We start from the raw sequence: 11561 nt of genomic DNA, 5'->3' as shown, positions 1-11561 counted from the left end.
ACTCCAAACCAGAGTAGATGTTGCAATAGGATCGAACAGAAACCAGCTGAAAACAAGACAGAACCACTTAACTCCACCACACAAGACAGGGCCCCAGTTTCTCAGGCCACAACACTGTACGGGCCCTTGATAAAGCCCCAGGGGAAAAATCAAAGGGAGTAAAATAACCATGGGGCGGAATCAGTGGAAAAACTCTGGTAACATGAATAACCAGAATAGATCAACCCCCCCAAGAAAAGATACGGCAGATGTGATTGAAGATCCCATTCATAAACAACTGGCTGAGATGTCAGAAATCAAATTCAGAATTTGGATTGCAGACAAGATTAATAAAATGGAATTAGGAATTCGAGGAGAAATTCAAAAGTTGTCTCAAGAATTTAACGAATTTAAAGACAAAACCACCAAAGACTTAGACACACTGAAGCAAGAATTTACAGCCCTCAAAGATATGAAAAATACAGTAGAATCCCTCAGCAACAGAATGGAGCAAGCAGAAGAAAGGATTTCTGACATTGAAGATAAAGTCTTCGAATGCTCCCAATCTCTCAAAGAGGAAGAGAAATGGAGAGCAAAAATGGATCACTCGCTCAGAGAGCTCTCAGATAATTTGAAAAAAAGCAATTTACGAATTATTGGGATTTCTGAGAATGATGAAGTGGCCTCGAAGGGTACAGAGGCCCTTCTGCATGAAATTATGAAAGAAAATTTTCCAGACATGCATAGAGAATCTGAAATTCAGATAGCAGACAGCTTGAGAACCCCAGCACGATTCAACCCCAATAAGTCATCCCCCAGACATATCATAATTAGCTTCACTAAAGTTAACATGAAAAAGAAGATTCTCAAAGCAGCCCGGCGAAAGAAAACTATTACGTACAAAGGTAAGAATATTAGAATAACTGCAGATCTCTCTGCTGAAACTTTTCAAGCCAGAAGAGAGTGGTCATCAACTTTTAATCTCCTAAAGCAAAATAACTTTCAACCCAGGATCTTGTATCCAGCTAAACTGAGTTTCATCTATAATGGAGAAATTAAATACTTCAATGACATTCATATGTTGAAAAAATTTTCCATAATTAAACCAGCTCTTCAGGATATTCTCAGACCTATCCTCCACAATCACCAACCCAATCCTATACCACAAAAGTAAACTCACTCAGAAACTTCGGATCAAACTCCAATTTCCACACTGGCCAAAGGATTACAAATGTCCACTGGACCTTTGAAAAACTCGATACCCAAAATTCCACCAGACTTATCAATACTCTCCATCAATGTGAATGGCTTAAACTGTCCTCTAAAGAGGCATAGGTTAGCTGACTGGATACAAAAACTCAAGCCAGATATTTGTTGCATACAAGAGTCACATCTTCACTTAAAAGACAAATACAGACTCAGGGTGAAAGGATAGTCATCCATATTTCAGGCAAATGGTAATCAGAAAAAAGCAGGTGTTGCAATTTTATTTGCAGATACAGTAGGCTTTAAACCATCAAAAGTAAGGAAGGACAAGAATGGTCACTTCATATTTGTTAAGGGTAATACTCAACATGATGAGATCTCAATTATTAATATCTATGCACCCAACCAGAATGCACCTCAATTTATAAGAGAAACTCTAACAGACATGAGTAACTTGATTTCCTCCAGCTCCATAATCGTCGGAGATTTCAACACTCCTTTGGCAGTGTTGGATCGATCCTCCAGCAAGAAGCTGAGCAAAGAAATCTTAGATTTAAACCTAACCATCCAATATTTAGATTTAGCAGACATCTACAGAACATTTCATCCCAACAAAACTGAATACACATACTTCTCATCAGCCCACGGAACTTACTCCAAAATTGACCACATTTTAGGTCACAAGTCTAACCTCAGTAAATTTAAAGGAATAGAAATTATTCCATGCATCTTCTCGGACCATCATGGAATAAAAGTTGAATTGAGTAACAACAGGAATCTGCATACCCATACAAAAACATGGAAGTTAAATAACCTTATGCTGAATGATAGCTGGGTCAGAGATGAGATTAAGAAAGAAATCGCCAATTTTTTGGAACAAAACGACAATGAAAACACAAACTATCAGAACCTCTGGGACACCGCAAAGGCAGTTCTAAGAGGGAAATTTTTAGCACTGCAAGCCTTCCTCAAGAGAACGGAAAGAGAGGAAGTTAACAACTTAATGGGACATCTCACGCAACTGGAAAACGAAGAACATTCCAACCCCAAACCCAGTAGAAGAAAAGAAATAACCAAAATTAGAGCAGAATTAAATGAAATTGAAAACAAAAGAATAATACAACAGATCAATAAATCAAAAAGCTGGTTTTTTGAAAAGGTCAATAAAATAGGTAAACCTCTGGCCAATCTAATCAGAAAAAAAAGAGTAAAATCTCTAATATCATCAATCAGAAACAACAAAGACGAAATAACAACAGACTCATCAGAAATCCAAAAAATCCTTAATGAATATTACAAGAAACTTTATTCTCAGAAATATGAAAATCTGAAGGAAATTGACCGATACTTGGAAGCACGCCACCTTCCAAGACTTAACCAGAATCAAGTGGAAATGTTGAACAGACCCATATCAAGTTCAGAAATAGCATCAACTATACAAAACCTCCCTAAAAAGAAAAGCCCGGGACCAGATGGTTTCACGTCAGAATTCTACCAAACCTTTAAAGAGGAATTAGTACCTATATTACTCAACCTGTTCCAAAATGTAGAAAAAGAAGGAAGACTACCCAACACGTTCTATGAAGCAAACATCACCCTGATCCCCAAACCAGGAAAAGACCCAACAAGAAAACAAAATTATAGACCAATATCACTAATGAATATAGATGCAAAAATATTTAACAAGATCCTAACAAACAGAATCCAGCAACACATCAAACAAATTATACATCATGACCAAGTTGGTTTTATCCCAGGGTCTCAAGGCTGGTTCAATATACATAAATCTATAAATGTAATTCAGCACATAAACAAATTAAAAAACAAAGACCATATGATTCCCTCAATTGATGCAGAAAAAGCTTTTGATAATATCCAGCATCCCTTCATGATCAGAACACTCAAGAAAATTGGTCTAGAAGGGACTTTCATTAAACTGATAGAGGCCATCTACAGCAAACCCACAGCCAATATCATATTCAATGGAGTTAAATTAGAATCATTTCCACTCAGATCAGGAACCAGACAAGGCTGCCCATTGTCTCCATTGCTTTTCAACATTGTAATCGAAGTTTTAGCCACCGCAATTAGGGAAGAAAAGGCGATCAAGGGTATCCATATAGGGTCAGAAGAGATCAAACTCTCGCTCTTCGCAGATGATATGATTGTGTATCTGGAAAACACTAGGGACTCTACTACAAAACTCCTAGAAGTGATCAAGGAATACAGCAGCGTCTCAGGTTACAAAATCAACATCCATAAATCGGTAGCCTATATATACACCAACAACAGTCAAGTTGAAAAAGCAGTTAAGGACTCTATCCCATTCACAGTAGTGCCAAAGAAGATGAAATATTTGGGAATTTACCTAACAAAAGACGTGAAAGATCTCTATAAAGAGAACTATGAAACTCTAAGAAAAGAAATAGCTGAAAATGTTAACAAATGGAAAAACATACCATGCTCATGGCTGGGAAGAATCAACATTGTCAAAATGTCCATACTACCCAAAGCAATATATAATTTCAACGCACTCCCTATTAAAGTTCCACTGTCATATTTTAAAGATCTTGAAAAAACAATACTTCGTTTTATATGGAATCAGAAAAAACCTCGAATAGCCAAGACATTACTCAGAAATAAAAACAAAACAAGAGGAATCACACTACCAGACCTCAGACTTTACTACAAATCGATCAAAACAGCATGGTATTGGCACAAAAACAGAGAAGTAGATATCTGGAACAGAATAGAGAACCAAGAGATGAATCCAGCTACTTACCGCTATTTGATTTTTGACAAGCCAATTAAAAACATTCAGTGGGGAAAAGATTCCCTATTTAACAAATGGTGCTGGGTGAACTGGCTGGCAACCTGCAGAAGACTGAAATTGGACCCACACCTTTCACCATTAACTAAGATAGACTCTCATTGGATTAAAGATTTAAACTTAAGACATGAAACTATAAAAATACTAGAGGAGAATGCAGGGAAAACCCTTGAAGAAATTGGTCTGGGTGAGTATTTCATGAGGAGAACCCCCTGGGCAATTGAAGCAGCTTCAAAAATACACTACTGGGACTTGATCAAACTAAAAAGCTTCTGCACAGCTAAGAACACAGTAAGCAGAGCAAACAGACAGCCCTCAGAATGGGAGAAGATATTTGCAGGGTATATCTCTGACAAAGGTTTAATAACCAGAATCCACAGAGAACTCAAACACATCAGCAAGAAAAAAACAAGGGATCCCATCGCAGGCTGGGCAAGGGATTTGAAGAGAAACTTCTCTGAAGAAGACAGGCGCACGGCCTTCAGACATATGAAAAAATGCTCATCATCTTTAATCATCAGAGAAATGCAAATCAAAACTACTTTGAGATATCATCTAACTCCAATGAGACTAGCCTATATCACAAAATCTCAAGACCAGAGATGTTGGCGTGGATGCGGAGAAAAGGGAACACTTCTGCACTGCTGGTGGGAATGCAAATTAATACATTCCTTTTGGAAAGATATATGGAGAACACTCAGAGATCTAAAAATAGATCTGCCATTCAATCCTGTAATTCCTCTGCTGGGCATATACCCAGAAGACCAAAAATCACAACATAACAAAGATATTTGTACCAGAATGTTTATTGCAGCCCAATTCATAATTGCTAAGTCATGGAAAAAGCCCAAGTGCCCATCGATCCATGAATGGATTAATAAATTGTGGTATATGTACACCATGGAATACTATGCAGCCTTAAACAAAGATGGAGACTTTACCTCTTTCATGTTTACATGGATGGAGCTGGAACATATTCTTCTTAGTAAAGTATCTCAAGAATGGAAGAAAAAGTACCCAATGTACTCAGCCCTACTATGAAACTAATTTGGGGCTCTCACATGAAAGCTATAACCCAGTTACAACCTAACAATAGGGGGAAGTGGGAAAGGGAGGGGGGGTGTGTAGAGGGAGGGGGATCGGTGGGATCACACTTGTGGTGCATCTTACAGGGGTATTTGCAAAACTTGGTAAATGTAGAATGTAAATGTTTTGGCACAGTAACTGAGATAACGCTGGAAAGGCTATGTTAACCATTGTGATAAAAATGTGTCAAATGGTCTATGAAGAGAGTGTATGATGCCCCATGATCATATCAGTGTATACAGTTATGATTTAACAAAATAAAGAAATAAATAAATAGAATGGTAACAGTGCTAAAAAAAAAAAAAAAAAAACGATAGGCCAAGTGATCCCATACTGATCCTTTCCTACTATTTCCTTCAAAGAAAGGAATGACTAGAAGATTCTCACCTCCAAACAAAGGCCCTACAATGGAAAGTTGTATGTAGAACTTAGCCCAGGCTGCCTCCTGCCTCATAAGTGCTGAGGATTATCTGTGGGCCAGCGGAAGCTGCTTCTGTCTTCACTCTTGGTGAAAGAAAGAACTTTTTTCACACCAACATTTAAGAAAAATCCTAGAAATGATAGTTCCATGGAATGCCTATTTCCCTCCTTCTCTCTTCCTCTTTTCCTTCTGCAACACATCCCTAAGGCACATTATTAACCGAAGAAAGTTAGTTCAGCAAAACCCTAGGAATGTAGTGAAGGGAACACCAAAGAAAATTTCAGCCCTTCTCTCTTGAGGCTAATCATTTCAGAATACTTAAAAGTTTTATGTAATGGGCAAACTTGAAGTCCTCCTCATCAAGAATTTCCCAACACACAGCTTCTAACTCCTGGTTATAAACAACTCAAGTCAGCCCCCTCTCTCTTATGTGCATCTCCCAAATTCCATTTAGCTCTACTGAGTCTAAGGTACCCCAAGTCAATGATTCCACAAAATGTTGCAAAACACACAACAAAACCCCAGAGGAGAGGTTGTACAAGTGACATGAGAAAAAAGTAGAGCAGGCAGCTCCAAGATTCTCCTCTCTCTTCATGGGGGAAAAAAAAAAAGAAGAAGAAGAAGAAGAAGCTGAAAGGATCAGTACCAGTTTTTTTCAGAATTCTGAAAACATTTAAAGTTTTTCAACAACCAACCAAGCTCTGCCCCACCAAAACATTTAAAATGTTACCATTGCCCCATGAGGGTTCCCTTCCTGCAAATTTCCAGAATACAAGATCAACAAATAAGAATCAGTCCTATTTCTCTACACTAGCAATGAGCGATCCAAAAGGGAAGTTAAGAAAATCATCCTATTCATAACAATATCCAAAAGAACAAAATACCTAGGAATATTTAACCAAATAATTGAAAGAATTGTGCACTGAAAACTACAAAACACTGCCAAAAGAAATTAAAGCAGACTATTGTATAAATGACCCAAAGATAGCCTCTGTGCATCAGCCCCACATTGGTTACTTCTTCACTGCAGGCTGACACCTTTTAAGCCAAAAACCTACCAATAATGAACTCAATTTTTTACCTAACTAGTTAATTTTCAGATAGGCCAAACAAGCATTTTTACCCTACAATGCATATGACACAAAACTTCACCTCATATTCACTGGCCCTTGATAAAGCAGAGCCTTATGATTATAAGACCCTGAGCTTCTATGCCCCTTCAGAGTTCCCTGACTCACAGACTCCACACTATGCTGTTGAGGAACATCACCTGGACAAGTAAACCTCCTCTTTACCCTCTTTTCCTCTTCTGGGGGGAACTCACTCTAAGTTTTCAGACAGTATCATACGGGGAACCCGCTCCAAGAACTGCTTATTGTATATTACTGCCCTCGTGGTTATAACTTTTTTTTTAAACCTCAAATACATTAAACCCCTTACATAAACCTCAATAAATAGAACCACATACCATGGTCATGGATTGGAAGATTTAGTATTATTAAATTGGCAATACTAATCAAAGCAATCTACAGATTCAGTATAATCCCTATCAAAATCCAACAGTCTGCAATAATGGAAATACTGATCCTCAAATGTATTTGGAATTGCAAGGGACCATGATTGGCCTAATCAATCCTGAAAAAGAAAAACAAATGTGGAACTCACACATCTCAATTTCAAAACTCACTACCATGCTGACGTAATTTTAAAAGTGTGATACAGACATAAAAATAGACATACAGACCAACTGAATGAAATTGAAAGTCTAGAAATAAACTCATGTATTTATAGCCAATTAATTTTCAACAACGGCATCAAACCAAATCAATGTGAGGAGGAAAGACAATCTCTGCAACAAATGATGATGGGACAATGAGATCTCCATATGTGAAAGAATAAAATTCATCCTCTTACATCAGTTACAAAAATTAACTCAAATTGATCAATGACTGTAGAAGTAAAAACGATTAAAATCTTATAAGAAAACACAGGGATAATCTTCATGACTATGTATTTAGAATGAATTCTGAGACACGACATTGAAAGCAAGAGCAACAAATGAAAAAAATAGATAAATTGGAGGCGGAGCAAGATGGCAGCCGAGTAACAGCTTCCTTGCATCTGGGCACCGTGAGCCTGGGGAGATAGGACTCCAGGCATCTCTGGCTGGTGGGAACTGCCTATCATCACTCCTATGAGGGAGTCAGCGAGAGACTTCTGGACCCCAAGAGGAGGACTAAAACAGTGGAAAACCGGCAAGTGGTCGCGTGTGTTCAATCCGTCTAAACCCGCCCACAACTGTAAGTTCAGTAGCAGCGAGACTGCAAACCAGAAAGGCCTTACCTGTGAACTGTTTTGATGTCCTTGGACTTGGCACTGAGTTGAACTGCCTTGGGGAAGGCCTGGGCGGGAGTGCGGAGAACTTTGGCCGTTGTCTAGGGCCCCAGTCTGAGCCGCTGAGCCAGACGGAGCTAATAGTGTTTGGCGGTGGGTCACACGGATCCATTGTCAGTGATCTGCCCTGGCAAGCTCCACCCTCAGGGTCGCAGAGCTAGAAACGGGTGGGAGCTGGTAACACAGCAACCAAGTAGCCTAAGGGTGGGGTCTGAGCCGCCTTGCAGCCCTAACCCTCAGGGGCAGAGTGAGACCGGTTTTGGCACACTGGGCAAGTGGATAGCCACTTCAGCAGTGATTCCAGTGAGAAAGCTGGGAAAGCTTCTGCTCAGCAAGTTTACAAGTTCAAAGTGCCTTTTAAGTAGGCTGAAGAGAGATTTAGGGTGTCTACCTGCTGGGGTTTGAGAAATCAGCAGCCTCCAGTCGTATCAGAACTGTGACTACCATCTCATACCCCAGAAGACCACGTGTTGCCCAGACAATATTCAATAAAATATACAATCTGCTTTGGTTTTGGTTGTGTATTTTTTTCTTTTTTTTTTGTTTGGTTGGTTTTTTTGTTTGCTTATTTTGACATTGCTGATGTTCTTTTGTTTTTTTAATTTCAATCTTTTCCATACAGATCCCATTTTCTTTCTCAATTTTCCTAGTTTAATTATAATTTCCTATTGCTGACTTTTTTAATAACTACAACTTCATTTTTGCTAGTGTTTCTACCGATATCATTTGGTTTTTTACCCAATTTTATCCCCGTAAAGTTTTCTGTTTGCTTGTTTTGGTTTGATTTATAGCATTTTTGTCTTTCCTCTCTACTTGGTGGAGGTGGGGTACTGTGTCTGATCAGGGTAGCAAAGAGCTGCTGACCTCAAGGGAACCACGCAACTGGGCACCCCCAGAAGGTGGGGTTTTTTAAGGTTGTGTCAAAGTACCCTACTATACACCTATATTGCCCTGTCTCCCTCTTTCTGTGCCTCTCTTCTTTTTGTCAATATTCTTATACCCACCCCCTCTCCTTTCTCTATCTTTATTTTTTTCTTATCACTCGGTCCTCCTTTCTTTCATCCCCTTTTTTTGCTCTTCAACCTTCTCACCCTTCTGGTCCTGTAACCCTTAGTCCACAGGCACAAGAACTTAAAGAGCAAGAGGAAGTGAAAGGAAAATTAGGGCAAGGAAACAGATAACAGAAATCACTCATGAGGAAGAATCAGCAGAAAACTCCAGGCAACATGAAGAACCAGTCTAGAACAACCCCACCAAGGGACCATGAGGTAGCTACTGCAGAGGATTCCACCAGTATAGATATGTTAGGAATGACAGAAAGGGAATTTAGAATACACATGTTGAAAACAATGAAAGAAATGATGGAAACAATGAAGGAAATTGCTAATAAAGTGGAAAATAACCAAAAGGAAATCCAAAAACAGAATCAAATAAGAGATGAACGATATGAAGAATATAAAAAGGATATAGCAGACCTGAAGGAACTGAAACAGTCAATTAGGGAACTTAAAGATGCAATGGAAAGTGTCAGCAACAGGTTAGACCATGCACAAGAAAGAATTTCAGAGGTAGAAGACAAAGTTCTTGAGATAACTCAGACAGTAAAAGAGGCAGAAAAGAAGAGAGAGAAAGCAGAACGTTCACTGTCAGAATTATGGGACTTTATGAAGCGTTCCAACATACGAGTTATAGGAATTCCAGAAGGGGAAGAAGAATGCCCCAGAGGAATGGAAGCCATACTAGAGAATATTATAAAAAAAAAATTTCCCAAACATCACCAAAGATTCTGACACACTGCTTTCAGAGGGATATCGGACCCCGGGTCGCCTCAACTCTAACCGAGCTTCTCCAAGACACATTGTGATGAACCTGTCCAAAGTCAAGACAAAAGAAAAGATTCTGCAAGCTTCCAGGAGTAAGCGCCAGTTGACCTACAGAGGCAAATCCATCAGAGTGACCGCAGACTTCTCTAATGAAACTTTCAAGAAGACAAGAAGACAATGGTCATCTACCTTTAATCTACTTAAACAGAACAATTTTCAGCCCAGAATTCTGTACCCTGCTAAGCTAACCTTCAAAATTGATGGAGAAATCAAATCATTTACCGATATACAAACATTGAGGAAATTCGCCACAACAAGACCAGCTCTACAGGAAATACTTCAACCTGTTCTGCACACTGACCACCACAATGGATCAGCAGCAAAGTAAGAACTCAGAAATCAAAGGACAGAACCTAACCTCCACACTGATGCAAAAGATAAAACTAAGCAAAGGACTCTCACCAAATAAGACGAATAGAATACTACCACACTTATCAATTATCTCAATAAATGTTAATGGCTTGAATTCCCCACTGAAGAGACATAGATTGGCTGACTGGATTAAAAAACACAAGCCAGCCATTTGCTGTCTGCAAGAAACACACCTGGCTTCAAAAGACAAATTAAAGCTCCGAGTCAAGGGTTGGAAGACAATTTTTCAGGCAAATGGAATTCAGAAGAAAAGAGGAGTTGCAATCTTATTTTCAGATACATGTGGATTTAAAGCAACTAAAGTCAAAAAAGACAAAGATGGTCACTTTATATTGGTCAAGGGAAAAATACAACAAGAAGACATTTCAATTCTAAATATTTGTACACCCAATTTAACTGCTCCCAGATTCTTGAAGTAGACCTTACTCAGTCTGAGCAATATGATATCTGATAATACCATCATAACAGGGGACTTTAACACACCTCTTACAGAGCTGGACAGATCCTCTAAACAGAAATTAAAGAAAGATGTAAGAGATTTTAATGAGACCCTAGAACAACTATGCTTGATAGACGCATATAGAACACTCCACCGCAAAGATAAAGAATATACATTCTTTTCATCACCCCATGGAACATTCTCCAAAATTGATCATATCCTGGGACACAAAACAAATATCAACAGAATCAAAAGAATTGAAATTTTACCTTGTATCTTCTCAGACCATAAGGCACTAAAGGTGGAACTCAACTCTAACAAAAATGCTCGACCCCACACAAAGGCATGGAAATTAAACAATCTTCTGTGGAATAACAGATGGGTGCAGGAAGAAATAAAACAGGAAATCATTCACTTCCTTGAGCATAACAACAATGAAGACACAAGCTACCAAAACCTGTGGGATACTGCAAAAGCAGTTTTGAGAGGAAAATCCATCACTTTAGATGCCTACATGTGAAAAACAGAAAGAGAGCACATCAACAATCTCACAAGAGATCTTATGGATTTGGAAAAAGAAGAACAATCTAAGCCTAAACTCAGTAGAAGAAAAGAAATATCCAAAATCAAATCAGAGATCAATGAAATTGAAAACAAAAGAATCATTCAGAAAATTAATGAAACAAGGAGTTGGTTTTTTGAAAAAATAAATAAAATAGATAAACCATTGGCCAGACTAACTAGAAATAGAAAAGTAAAATCTCTAATAACCTCAATCAGAAACGATAAAGGGGAAATAACAACTGATCCCACAGAGATACAAGAGATCATCTCTGAATACTACCAGAAACTCTATGCCCAGAAATTTGACAATGTGAAAGAAGTGGATCAATATTTGGAATCACACCCTCTCCCTAGACTTAGCCAGGAAGAAATAGACCTCCTGAACAG

This window comes from Nycticebus coucang, chromosome 11 (assembly GCF_027406575.1).
Source record: "Nycticebus coucang isolate mNycCou1 chromosome 11, mNycCou1.pri, whole genome shotgun sequence".
NCBI classification, from domain to species: Eukaryota; Metazoa; Chordata; class Mammalia; order Primates; family Lorisidae; genus Nycticebus; species Nycticebus coucang.
This window is presented reverse-complemented; position numbering follows the sequence as displayed.